The sequence below is a fragment of the Pavona decussata genome, unplaced genomic scaffold (assembly GCF_977016875.1).
Source record: "Pavona decussata unplaced genomic scaffold, jaPavDecu1.1 SCAFFOLD_602, whole genome shotgun sequence".
NCBI classification, from domain to species: domain Eukaryota; kingdom Metazoa; phylum Cnidaria; class Anthozoa; order Scleractinia; family Agariciidae; genus Pavona; species Pavona decussata.
In genome coordinates, this window is record NW_028145860.1 from 3,084,194 (window position 1) to 3,098,557 (window position 14,364).

Below are 14,364 nucleotides of genomic sequence, written 5' to 3' on the forward strand. Positions count from 1 at the left end.
ACGTTATTTGTGTTTCTAAATAAATTAGCAATTTTCGAGACGGCAGTTCAATTCATGCGCACATAAAAAGAAACTCAACGAAGAGTTCAAAACGAGTTAAATAATCATCGTTAAAAGCTTCTTATAATGCTTATTAAAATTAGTTTTCTTCTTGAGCGTGTAATAACAAGGACTCAGATTGTTGATTATAAGTGTGAAAGTTTTATTAAATTGACCTCTGCTTAACGCAAACTACACTTGTAAACCATACGTCTGACAGAAGTCATTTTAGGTTGTAGCACCCTAAGGGGTACCAAACCACGAATTTTAATCCCTAAAAGGTACGACGATCACCCCAGTCACTTTTATATGGGAGTGCCCCCGGGGGACCAGTAGCGATGAGAGGCGGCTGTATTCAACAACAACAACAACAACACTTTATTAAAAAATAGACAGTTACCTGAAGGTGTTTATATACCTACCCGCAAATATCTGAAGCTAGTCGAGGCGGGTATTCTCAGGCTATAACAATTTAAATAAAATTTCCTGCAAAATCACTGATTGAAAATTTGAAATTACAGGTCGACACTATTGCAGTAATTTGAAAAGAGAAGACAGAATACAAGGAAACAAGCTGGAATAACTGAATACCAAAGAAATGTCGGAAAAGGTAAGAACACAATAGCTAAGGTTAATTTCTTTAAACGAGGCTATATACCCAAATACCCGCCAATTTTATTAACAAGCCGAATAAGCTAAGATGGAATTCTGACTTTTGAACACGTTTATAAAGAGGAAGAGGGTGGGTAAAAAGAAACCTGTAGGAGCTCAGATGGAAAGGCCAGGGGACTTCTTGTTTCTTTTATTTCATAAAATTCTACTGTACATTCATAAAATTCTACTGTACGGCCCCTGTCCCCCCTCCCTGGATAGGGTATATAAAATGCACTTTAATATAATTTTATCAACAATCGTTAATAAAAAAAATCGTGGAAGGTAGAATGGAAATTTGATTATTTGAAGACGTTTATAAAGGAGAGGAAAGAGGGCGTTGTAAGGTGAACCTAAGAAGATCGGATGAATAGTCCAGAGGATTTCTTGTTTGTTTGTTTTTTACTCTCCTTCCCCACCCCCAATACAAATCGCAAATCCTTTGTTGATAAGAAATGGTGATTTGCGATTTCTACAGTTTTAGTTCTTATCTGATAAAACTTGGCGTGAGAACAGTTAAACGTCTAATTACTTTACTTCATTGAAACGGCCTTTTCCGACAAACGTCTCAAATTTAATTTTCCCAAGGGGTTTGGGGCTCCAGGGCTCTGGGTTGAAATAGATAAAGAGTTCTGGGGGGTGGGGGGTGGGGGGTGGCATGGCTTTACTCCAGGACTCCATCTAGCAAGGATCAGTATTTTTCAATCCGGGGTTCAATAGAGAAAGGTTTCAGGCTCCCGGCATCACTGCAAAAAGTTTGGGACTCCATGGTTCCAAAGATCCTTCCCCCCTCCCCCTTCACCTTTTGAGACGCTGATTTTTGTTTGTATAAGTGCTGCGTAATCACCACAATCAATAATTTTAATTTTCAGGAAACCTTGTTCGCTTGATTAAAATGGCAGAGGAAGAGAAGAAGAGGGAATCACTAAACATGTGGAAAACACCTCAAAGGTAGGACCTTATAATAGTGTATGTAAACTGTCTTTAACAAATAATGATGGCTAAGCTACGTGTTGATATGCTGACAATTTTCTAGTTTGACCGGAAAGGTGGTTTCAGGGTCAGTTACTGGATAGTTGGTATCTGGGAGGAAGGAGGGAGGGTGGGGAGGGGTTGGTGGGCAAATGACTGTTCTGAAGTTCATTAACGTCCTGCTATCATTCTCTTCCTACTGATTTGTAAATGAATTTACACCATTCTTAAAAAAAAAAAAAACACTTTGTTAATCGAAAAACTCTGATTTATGTATTCATATAGTTTTCTCTCAGTAACGTCGTTAACAACCAAAAATGGAAATTTTCTTGTGATCTTAAGTTATTTTTGTAAACGCCCCGTTGCCAAATAACATACGAGCAATTAAATTGTCAATTTTGGCATTTTGAAGTCGCAGCAATAAAGGGCACGTAACAGAATAATTGATTTTATAATATTTTCTTCAGGAAAACCAAATAAGGAGATCGAAAGTGGAAGTGGAAACGAAAGACTGAATCCAAGAGAACAAGCTGGAATCATTGGATAAGGAGGGACAATCCCAAAAAAGGTAAGAACTTTGAAAATTGACATTAAGATAATATAAGTCACTTGATTAAAAACTGGTGGCATGGATTTAGGCTGATTAGAATTTCATTTTGTCAACTGATTTGATTCCGATGAGATTTGAATTGATTATGATTTTATTCGAATGATGAAAGAGACGGATCATCTGGAATAAGTAGTTAAATCTGGAGTGAGTGATGTCGGCCGCTATTTGTTGCAAAATGTCATTGAAAAAGGTACTGAATCTTTTCAATCATCTCCCGTTTCCAATGAAACATTTTCTATAGGCAAAAGCATTCAAAACAGTAATGATGATGATGAATGTGAAGATTATGAATGCACCGAAGCAAATATACCGTAGTCGTCACACAAACTGGTCGTTTGCAGAATACTTTGTTCAAAATTGAAGCAAAGTTTAACACGCCGATTCTCTCATCTATCTTTTTGGTAAACGATTGCTCGGTGTATGTACGTATAGGAAGAGCTAGAGCGTTTAGTATTCAAATAGCAAGTCACTGTTTCGTAACAGCGCTTAATGACGTCATGTAGTTTATTTTCTACCAAAATTTAGCGCAAGAAACGGCCTAACATCTAAATAGTGATAATTTTGTTGATTTTTTTTTTGGATTAACATAACCTTTTACACAAAAACAAGGCATTGAAAAATTCAGGACAACCTGGTTCATCTCAGACAATAGGCGCTGTTCTCATTCTGGCTGCTGGGCATTTTGTAGTTTGGCACGAAACAACATTTTGGATTAAACTGAAAGTAATTTTATATAAAAGAGTGGCATTCCTAATGAATTTGAAAAAGGAAAAGAACAATAAAATATCAACACTTGAAGTTGCATTTTTGGAAGAATTTTTATTGTTTTCTACCTTGAATTAGGCTTGTAGCAATTAGGAGTCTTTGAGCAGTAGTTTTCACTGCATAACAATCTGAATTATAGACACGAGACAACAGTTAGTTAAATCGATTACCGTGGCAACAACGAAAACATCGAAGAAAAATAAACAGCATTAATTTTGTATGAAGCAGATTTCATGAAAATCTTGCACCAAACCTTGAAACAAAAAAAGACTTGGAACAAAAATAAGCGACAAACAAAAAATAGAACAAAACGGATTTAAATACAAAACATTTTATTTTTTATTATTATTTCGATATTTTTCATAAGAGCTGAGGGTTCCTGGTACAAAACACCAAAATTTTCAAATATATTCAGTGATGGAACTAGCACACAAAACCAACCACGAACGAACAGATTGGTAAGAACATCTTCGTTTTTCCTAGTAAACGTGATATCTGATTAGTCGAAACTGTGTGGCAGATTTTCTGTTGCTCGATAATAATAGAAACGCCTTAAATTGCAAATGGAATTATTAAAGCAGTGTAAAAAGGAGAATGATAATGAAATAATGACTTTGATGACAGTTTCTTATAAGTTCTTCTATTTCATGCATTTACTTTCCCATATTTTGCCTGGGCTTTCTTTTTCTGTTCCCGAACCTGGGGGGTGGGGTGGGGCCCTTTTAAGACCATTCAGGCTATAAATGGCAATGAGACTTGGCGGAGGTATAGTTTGTCCCAAACTGTTTCCTTTGAAGCGTGCAAAGTTGACCGATGACATCATTTCACGTGAAGATCCACAGCCACCATCTTGGATTTCTCAATGTCTCCAAAACCACTGGAAACAGGCCAAATTGGTTCAAAATTTATCAAATCAGGAGAACAAACTTAAAATTTGAAAAGATCTTGTTGCTATAGAAACATCAAGTCATTTGACCAATCTATTATTATATCAAATTGCCAGATAAATGTTAGGGAAGTTTCAAAGTTTGGTGGTGTTTACTATAATATTCAAAGTCAGCATGGGAACTTTGTGCGCCCCCCCCCCCCCCCCCACCCCACCCCCAGGCTAAATAGAGTTAATAGACTGCCTCAGACATTTTTGATGAATTTATCTTGAAAAAGACAACCTGTTCCCCTTGGACTTTCAGAAATTGTCCTGAAATAATTTTGAGAATAGTAGGAGAAATTGGTTTGAAAAATAGTTGAAGATGCAAATGTGATGAACTACACTATCTGTTAAGGCTGGTTTGGCCAGCCGAAATATAGTACACTGTAAAACGTAATTCTACATTGTATCGGTCTCTGCTTCTCTTATCTTTTACATTGGCGATAGATTTTTAAAATCATTTTCAGGACATTATGGCTAATTGATTTGGCAAGCTTTTGACAAAGAGCGAGACACTACTGTCAAATTGTTCCAAACTGTGGCGATTTTCAATATCAGTTAATGACCCAAAAAGAGTGATCAATATGTAATTTCTCCCTACGTTATCAGTACATTGTCAACCAGACAGGTGATGAGAATAAAGAAAATCATCAACTTCATGAAGGTGATATTGTTTGATGTAACACCAAATTCTGTGAACTAACTTTAAAAAGAAATGCCGGTTTGGCAGTCAGTCATTCAGTCAGGAGAATTAACATTCAGAACTTTTGAAAGGGTTAATTTCTTGATACGGGCTGTTTTCATTTGGAGATGTGCGCAAAGCAAAAAATAATGGTGCAATATCTAGTTTTTTACACCGAAAATTTTCCGGAAATAATAGAACTCTAACAGGCAAAACTTTTGAAAAGTTTCCTTTAGGCTCAGGCCAGTAGAACTTTGTTTCAAGATAGCTAAATGAGAGAGTTTTGTTTTGAATCAGTTCGTCTTAAATGTCTTAACAGCTACCGAATGCTCTAGACGTGTTTTTATCGATTTAAGAGAATCGAACAATTTTCAGTCAAGTGGTAAATAGCTTTTGTTAAAATAAGCAGTGGTGTATAATTTTATTAATGCTCAAAGCATGAAGAAGGCTTGCTGTTTGAGAGTCCTAAGTTGAAATTCAACCAAAGATTTTCATGCCAATTCAGGCCTCGTTTTATCCGTCTAGTGTCTGTTAAATTTAATATGTCTTTAATTGATCTTAAGCAAAAAAAAAATAGGCAGTTTCAGACTGCATGTGTCTACTGCAGTTATGGTATAGAAATGTGATATAAAAGAATTGAAGAAAAGGAAAATAAGACTGAAATGAAAACGAAGAGGGAGGAGTGGAAATAGGATAGAGATAAAAAACATGGTTGTAAAAATATTGCACAGAATACTGGTGAGATTGAGATTAAGCTGGTATCGTTTACCCCAAACATTTTGTAAGAAGAGAACTGTAACTTTATTCTAACATAAACAATATATTATATAATCTTACAACGTGAACCACAACTTTGTACTGAAACTTTCAGCAAAGTTCTAAACATAAAGTACTGAAAGCAAAGTTCTAACCTGAAACGTAGGCATAAAATGCAACAGAAACTATTAATTAATCTATACTGAACTTATGAATGGCAAGTAGCATTCTTTAACCCTTTGACTCCTGTCGTATTTCCATTGTTTTCGCATAAATTAACTTTTTCAAAATGCGCAGTAGATAAATAAATATCGTTGGTTTCCAAAATTAACTGCATATTAAACTGGAATGATTAAGCAAATGTTTTCCGACGTAAAATAATATCGTTACTATTAGTCATTTGCCGAAAAACACACTTGAACGCAAAAATATGTAAAATTCACGGCATGTTGATGAAGACCTTTGGCATATCAAATTTCAACCCGCTTATGCAAATTGTCCTTGATTACGCATTTGTCGCTTCTCAAACGCATATATGAATTGCCAAAGACACAAAAATCAACAAAAAGCTTTTCCAACAAAACATTTTATTGAAATAAACGATGCATTTGCCATTAGAGGCCAAGACTTTCAGTTTTTGTTTTTGCGTGCGTGCAAACACGCATGTAAAATTTGAAGACACTCCGTGTTTGTTCAAAGCGATCACTCGCAGTAAATTGGGGCACGTTTGCGATGAAAATTACAGAAGTTACAGAATTCTGGTTCAAGTCATCACTTAAACTATTTGTAAAAAGCAACTCAACATCGGAAAACATCATTTACCGTATTGTCGCCATTGTCCTGATCCGGAAATACAATCGCTTCGATCTCGGTCAGTCGAGGATTAGCGTCGGCTTTCGATAGGATTCCATTTGGGATTCCTGTGGCATTTACACTCTTACACTCTTTCACTCTTTCACTCAACCCGATGACATAGTGTCTACGCTTCTCTAGAAGCCGTAGACACAAAAATTAGTCTCAGCCGAGCCGAATTTAGTCTCTACAAAGACAAATCAATAATTTTTGCTGCGACAAAAGACACTTGAACTCCAAGCCGGGGCTTGAACTCCAAGCCCCTCGAAGCAACTTAAATTAAACGACGGCAGAGATAAGGCCGTCGTTGTGTAGGTCTTGTACTGCGATAGGTCTTGTACAAATGTCTGGAAATTTTAATGTTGGGTTGCTTCAAAAATTTGGAATTAAAGGTATCTTCACTGTGCTATTGTTTTTATTGCAAAATAGCCCAAAAATAAAATAGCAAAAACAAAACCCAGCAAAAAGATAAAGACAAAACAGCAATAAGTAAGAAAATAATTTATGGTTTTGAAAAAAGAAAAAGCACAATTTGCTGGCTACTGCGGGGCTTGAACTCCAAGCCCCTCGAAGCAACTTAAATTAAACGACGGCAGAGATACGGCCGTCGTTGTGTCGATCGGGGCGTGTGCTTATCCACATGACCACCAAGGCTTTGCATGGTAAGTGAGGGTCAAAATTCGCTAGAGATAGGTTGTGGACCTATTGTTTCCAACGAACAATAGCTTGAATGACAGCAAGGTCGCGAAGGCGTGCAAATTCTACATAATAACAAGCAATAAGTTTTGAAAACAAAAACAGCTGGAAAAATTTATCCAGATTTTGCGAAGATTGTATTGAGATTTATTTTCTCAGAACTTAAGGATCGCTATTTCGTTCCAGATTCGACTGAAACAAAAAAAAATTGATAGCCATCTTTTAATTTTTTAAAAAAAACTTGTAACTCATGAATTTCACACCGCGCAAAAACACGTAATTCTAGCCGCCATACGCTTTTGTTATATGATGGTTTGCGTCTTTCTAAATAATTTGAATAAAGAAACAAGCAAATAATTTTATACAAAATAGACTTTATCCGTGTAGAGAGAATTGCGATGGGAAAGACTTGGCGAAAACAGTACAAAAATGATTGTTAGTTTGATTTGTTACCATAAGGAGTAATTATAAAGGTGAACTAAATCGAACGTTGTCTTGATTTAACACTAATTTCTGAACTGATATCAAACGAAATGTAAGAAGGCTGTTAATGGTGCAACTGTATAATTAATGTGGAGTTTGTTTGTTGTCTTTTAGTTATCAATCGCAAGTTGATTTCAACGCAAGAAAGAGCAGAAAGCAAGCAAGCAAACCAACAGGGATGGAACTCAAATCTATCGCCCAGAGACAAGAAAGGATGAACATGTTGGAACACCCCGGACTCACTTAAGGTAGAAAATGTAACTTGACTTATCATTTAGCTCGATCGGCGCTAAACATGAAGTTCCAGTTAAGTTTAAAATTACTTGGATCGCCTCAAACTGGGAAGTGGACATTAAAGCTTTAAAACCAAAATTCAACAAACAAACTGAATTTTGTCTTAACTAAATTTAAACTAAAAACACTGAAATCTTAGATTGTAATTACTTGGCTGATAAACAATTTTGATTGAACAGAAATTGGATGGAGACACGTTTGGCTGAAAGATGGGCCGAGGAACTAGTTTAAAAAGTGCCATGATTTTTAAATTGGAACTTCTTGTATACAATGTCTGTTCAGTATTGGAACAAATCACATATTCGCGATTCACTCGTAAGTACACGATACAAAATCTCACACTAGTACAGCAGAGGATTCCTTGTTTCGTACAATCGTCTTTAATTTTGGTGAAAATTCAGTGTTCTAATTGGAATCCTCTCTAAATGATTGTCTGTAAATTCGAAATGCAAACTTTTACTCTAAAACATTCTAAACTTTCTTAACCACTGAAATACTTATAAAGAAACAATATTTCGGTGCGTCTTCAAAACTACACTTTTTGTATATATTTTAAGCAGAAAAACCTGAGCTTTGTATCGTGCACTTTGATCCGTTCGCGTTCGGCAATTCGTAGAACATTTTTCGCCATTTTCAAAGGGTGCAAACATGGCTTGAATGTTGCGTTTATGTGGAAATCAAAAGAAAACGAAATTCTTTACACAAATTGGTTTATGTCACAGTATTATCAGTCTGTTATTTGAGCTCAAAACTTGAACTTTTTTTATTAGATTTCCACACAAACTCAATTTTCTACCATATTTGTACTCTAGAAAACAACTGATTGACTGCTTCGATTTTTCAAACAAATTTTTTCAAAGTTAGTTTGATTTACCAAAAAAGACTTAAAATAATTTTTCGTTTTTGACTTCAGTAATTCGTTTCACAATATTGCCAACAAAATATTATTCTTGAAGGTTTTAGTTTCCAAAAAAATACTTATTTTTTACTTTTGACTTCAGTAAATTCGTTTCACACAATATTTGTCAACAAAAATAGTTTATTTACTTTATGATCACTACTTAAGTAGTTACAATAACTTGTAATTAATATCAATTAGTCAATAAAGAATTTAAAACTTAACTATTTGATTGTTCAACTTTATTTGTCTTGTATTCATTACAATAACAATAAAAGAAAAAAAAACTCGCGCTTTTAAAAGGGGCCTGGTAACTAGTCATTTTGTAGGCTATCTCTTTTACTTTTTTTTGCCTAGGAGAGGTTGCCGAAAAGAAAAAAAGTCCTGCGCTTTTAACACGGGGTCTAGCACAAAATCAAAAAAATATCTTGACTTTTGACGGGCAAAATCCGTTTCAAACCAGCACAGATTTTTCCCGCCAAAAGACTTAGAATTTTTTTTGACTCAGTACTAGTATAGCACAAAATCAAAAAATATCTTGACTTTTGAAGGGCTAAATCCGGCTTAAACCTGCACAGATTTTTCCCGCCAAAAGACTTAAAAGTTTTTTGACTCAGTACTAGAACACCCACATCAAAAGCAGAGCGCTTTTTTTCTTGGTAAAGGCAATCAAACATAGACAAAAATGTAAAAGAAATAGCCTACAAAATGACTAGTTATCAAGCCCCCTTTAAAAGCGCGTTTTTCTTGTTTTTTCTATCTACTAAAAGCTAAAACGTTGCTCCCGATATAAAGTAGACAAAAATCCTAAGATGAAATAGCGATTCCTCTCACTTCTTGCATACAGAAAGCTATTAAGTGAAATAAAAACCTGATACAGTTTGTTTCCTCCAGACTTTTTGCTCTATGCGCTTTCGTATATAACAGTGAATTTCAGGATATCATTTTCGCAAAACGATTGTGTTGTTTTCCGGAATTAAAGCGCTTCTGGTAGAAACAAACTACATCTGGTTTGTATTTCACTAATTCGCTATTTATACGCAAGATGTAAGGGAGAAAATTGCTATTAGACTTTTTCCAAATCGTACATCAAAGAGGCTGTTCTTTTTTGGATTTAGGACTCAACTTCGATTTTAATATCTGAAAACGCGCTTTTTTGGAGCAAGGGGCCAGTTATTGAAAGTAAAATTAAGCTTATCCAGGGTAAACACGTACACTAACTTTAAAACGTCCGTTTTTAAGAAAAAAATTTGCAAAAATAATTTGGATTGATTGATTTGGTAAAAAATGTTTCAGTGTAGGCTAATGTTAATCTCACACATAGCGTAGAAAACTAAATAAAAATTTGCTTGGAACTTTCAAAAAGCAGAAATAAAAATACAATTAGTCTATTTAAATATCCACGTTTATAAACTTAAATAATTTTCTCTTGATAATGGAGTCAAGATGACTCCGAAACGTCGAGTCTCAAATCCCTCTGTAATTTTTTCAATTAATTTTTTTACTTTTAAACCCTGGATAAGCGTTAAATTACTTTCAACCAAACCGGTCCCTACAGTTGTATACCCTGATGCCTTTTGTCTTAGGGGTCTAAATTGAATTTATTTTAACGCGATGTTATACAAATATAATAATTCGAGTAGGAAATAAGTTTACATTGAGTATTGTTTCTCTAAAATTTTGAAGTCGCTTCTTTGTCAAGTTTTCTGCGGTTTTGCCAAGGTTTTTCTCAGTGTCATTTTTTGTTCAAGTTTTTTCCTTATTTCTTTCAATTTTCCCGGTTTCTCTATAGTTTTTTTTTTGTTATTGCTTTGCTTGTAATCTTCGTGTCATGGTTTTATTCAGTTTTTCTTTACTCGTATTTTTTTCTTTCTTGTTTCTCTATAGTTTTCCTCTGATACTTCGCTCTCATTTCTCTGTCATGTTGTTGTTTTTTCTAGTTTATTTTGTTCCTGTTACTATAAATGGTACAGTTCTGTCTCGTTTTTGTCAACTTTTTTTTTGCTATTGTCTCTTTTGTTTCTGTTTCTCTCTAGTTTTTCTCTTATTTTCCTGTCAAATGTTTCTTTCATTTCTCTATTTTGGCCTAGTTTTTCTTCTGTAAATGGTACAAGTTTTGTCTTTTTTTAACTTGTTTTTGCTCGTCTCTCTTTTTCTTTTCTGTCTCTCTATAGTTTTTCTCTTGTTTTCGTGTCAAATGTTGCTCTCATTTGTCTGTCTCGTTCTTGTTTTCCTACTTTATTTTGATCCTGTTACTGTAAATGATACAGTTGTCCCTTTTTTGTCAACTTGTTTTTGCTCTTGTCGTCTTTGTTTCTGTTTCTCTATAGTTTTCTCTCGTTTTCCTATCAGATGTTGTTCTCATTTCTCTGTCTCGTTCTTGTTTTCCCACTATATTTTGTTCCTGTTACTGTAAATGGTACAGTTTTGTCTCTTTTTTGTCAACTTGTTTTTGCTCTTGTTTCTTTCAGTATAGTTTTCTCTCGTTTTCCTATCAAATGTTTCTCTCATTTCTCTGTCTCGTTCTTGTTTTTCCACTATATTTTGTTCCTGTTACTGTAAATGGTACAGTTTTGTCTCTTTTTTGTCAACTTTTTTTTGCTATTGTCTCTTTTGTTTCTCTTTCTCTCTAGTTTTTCTCTTATTTTCCTGTCAAATGTTTCTTTCATTTCTCTGTTTTGGTCTTGTTTTTCTCCTGTAAATGGTACAAGTTTTGTCTTTTTTTAAACTTGTTTTTGCTCGTCTCTTTCTTTCTTTTCTGTTTCTCTCTAGTTTTTCTCTTGTTTTCGTGTCAAATGTTGCTCTCATTTGTCTGTCTCGTTCTTGTTTTCCTACTTTATTTTGATCCTGTTACTGTAAATGATACAGTTGTCCCTTTTTTGTCAACTTGTTTTTGCTCTTGTCGTCTTTGTTTCTGTTTCTCTATAGTTTTCTCTCGTTTTCCTATCAGATGTTGTTCTCATATCTCCGTCTCGTTCTTGTTTTTCCACTATATTTTGTTCCTGTTACTGTAAATGGTACAGTTCTGTCTCGTTTTTGTCAACTTTTTTTTTGCTATTGTCTCTTTTGTTTCTGTTTCTCTCTAGTTTTTCTCTTATTTTCCTGTCAAATGTTTCTTTCATTTCTCTGTTTTGGTCTTGTTTTTCTTCTGTAAATGGTACAAGTTTTGTCTTTTTTTAAACTTGTTTTTGCTCGTCTCTTTCTTTCTTTTCTGTCTCTCTATAGTTTTTCTCTTGTTTTCGTGTCAAATGTTGCTCTCATTTGTCTGTCTCGTTCTTGTTTTCCTACTTTATTTTGATCCTGTTACTGTAAATGGTACAGTTGTCCCTTTTTTGTCAACTTGTTTTTGCTCTTGTCGTCTTTGTTTCTGTTTCTCTATAGTTTTCTCTCGTTTTCCTATCAGATGTTGTTCTCATATCTCCGTCTCGTTCTTGTTTTTCCACTATATTTTGTTCCTGTTACTGTAAATGGTACAGTTCTGTCTCGTTTTTGTCAACTTTTTTTTTGCTATTGTCTCTTTTGTTTCTGTTTCTCTCTAGTTTTTCTCTTATTTTTCTGTCAAATGTTTCTTTCATTTCTCTGTTTTGGTCTTGTTTTTCTTCTGTTAATGGTACAAGTGTTGTCTTTTTTTAACTTGTTTTTTGCTCGTCTCTTTCTTTCTTTTTTTTCTGTTCCTCTTCAGTTTTTCTCTTGTTTTCCTTTCATTTTCGTTTCTCCGTCATGTTTTGATTCTGTCTCTCAACAGTCTGACGATTATTTCATGTAATGTTTTACTTGTGCTGTATTCTACAGTTTTTGCTGTTTTTGTCATGTCTTTTTTCCTTGCTTTTTCTATAATTTTTCTTACATATTTTGTTTCAATTTGACCCTCTTTTTACTCTTCTGTTTTACTCTTGTTTTGATGTGATTTTTTTTTCTTTTTGTTCCTCGATAGTTAGAAAGTATTGTTCGTTGTTCTGTCGTGTTTTGTTCTCGGTTTTCATAAGATGTTTTGTTTCTGTTTCTCTGAAAAAAAAATAAAAACGGATTTTTCTGTCATGTCTTTCTCTTGCTACTCCACAGTTTTGCGGCACTTGTTTTCATGTCGTGTCATGGTATATCTCCAGTTTTGCTTTCCTTTGCTTTGTCCTTAATTTTTATTCTTTAATTGTTCCAGTTTTTCCAAAGTATTGCTTTTTTTCCTCTCATTTTTTGTTCTCGTTTTCCTTCCTTTTTTCCCTAATTTTCATTTGTCGATTGTTCCAGTTTTTTTCCCATAGTATGCTATTGCTCGTTTTTCTGTCGTGTTTGTTTCGTTTCTCAGTCTTAAGTTTTTCCCTAATTTTCATGTCGTCAATTGTTCCAGTTTTTCCAAAATATCACTCGTTTTTCTGTCATGTTTTGCTGTCTTTTCCCCTCAGTTTTTCCTTAATTTTGATGTTGTCAATTGTTCCATTTTGTCCATATAGTATTACTCGTTTTTGCTGTCATATTTTTCTTTTGTTTCTCTTCCTTATTGGTCTGCCATCAGTGTTGGTTCCTGTTTCTCGAAACTTTTTCTAACGTATGTGTTGCTGTTGTTCCTCTTGAGTTTTGACTTTGTTTCGTGTAATTCGTTCGTTCTTCAAGTTTTCCTCGCGGCTTTGGTTTTGTATCGTATTTTTCTGTTAAGTTTTCTTTTTTTGTGCCATTTTCCTTACAGTTTCTCTACAATTTTCCATGTTTTTCTTTCATGCTCTGCTATTTTTTCTCGCCGCACTTTCAATCAAATTTAATAATTTATCTGTCATCTCTTGTTCTTGTCTCTCGGCAGTTTTCTCTGTTTCTGTCATATTTGTTTTTGCCTATCTGTAGTTTTTCGCTCATTTTCTATCATCGTTTATTTTTATTTAGTAACAGTAGTTTTGTCATGTTTTGTTCATCGTCTTTCCCCTTAGTTCTCAAAGTTTTTTATCGTTCTTTTTTTGTGTTTGTCAAACCTCAGTTTTGCTTTTTTCTGTAATGTATTGTTTAATGTCTTTCTCTTTAGTTTTTCAAAGTCTATTTTGTCATGTTTTCTTTTTTTTTAAGCTTTGTTGTGCTTTTGTTTTCTGTCAAGTTTTGTTCATCGTCTTGCTCTTTAGTTTTTCAAAGTCTTTTTGTCATGGTCTGTTTTTGTTTAAGCTTAGTTCTGTTTCTTTTTTCTGTCATGATTTTTTTCATCGCCCCTCTCCTCAGTTTTTTTTTTTTTTTTTCGGGTTTTCCGTCGTTTTTTGTTGTTTTGTTTTCGTTTCCCTCGGTAACTTTGTCTACGTCCTAAATAATCGACTGTAGTTTCGTTTTTGTTTTATTTGACATGTTGTTATCGTCATTGTGTTTAGTCCTGTCGTCACTATCATAATTGTATCTGTCGTATTTCTGTCGTTTCTTTGTATTGTTCAGCCGAGTAAATACTCCTAACCTGGACTCACCAGAATTTTGTCCAGTCAGAAATCATCCTTCAGTCGTTTCGTATAGTTTTTCCACAGTTCTGCTATTATTCTCGGCAAAATTCGATTGTGAAAACTAAACCACCGCGAAAACAAGAGGCATCTGGGTGACCGTAAAATACGTTGTTGTAAAATGTTTACTTACTGCTAAATATTTATTATAAGAAGGTCTGACTTTGTTAAAGCTAACCCCTGGTGAACTTTCAAGCTTCTCAAGTTAGTTGAGAGGTGATTTCCTTTAAAGGAAGAACAGAAACTTTGATACATTGCCTGGCATCCTAGCTATTTTTG

General features: G+C 34.4%; 1 long non-coding RNA gene across 1 annotated transcript; it reads left to right on the forward strand.

Annotated features, from left to right (window-relative positions):
* Positions 1-1,562: 1,562 nt before the first annotated feature.
* Positions 1,563-8,192, forward strand: LOC146449405 (uncharacterized). Its single transcript, XR_014860639.1, has 3 exons — positions 1,563-1,641; positions 2,130-2,230; positions 7,549-8,192. It is a non-coding gene; the product is annotated as an uncharacterized LOC146449405 (long non-coding RNA).
* Positions 8,193-14,364: the final 6,172 nt, after the last annotated feature.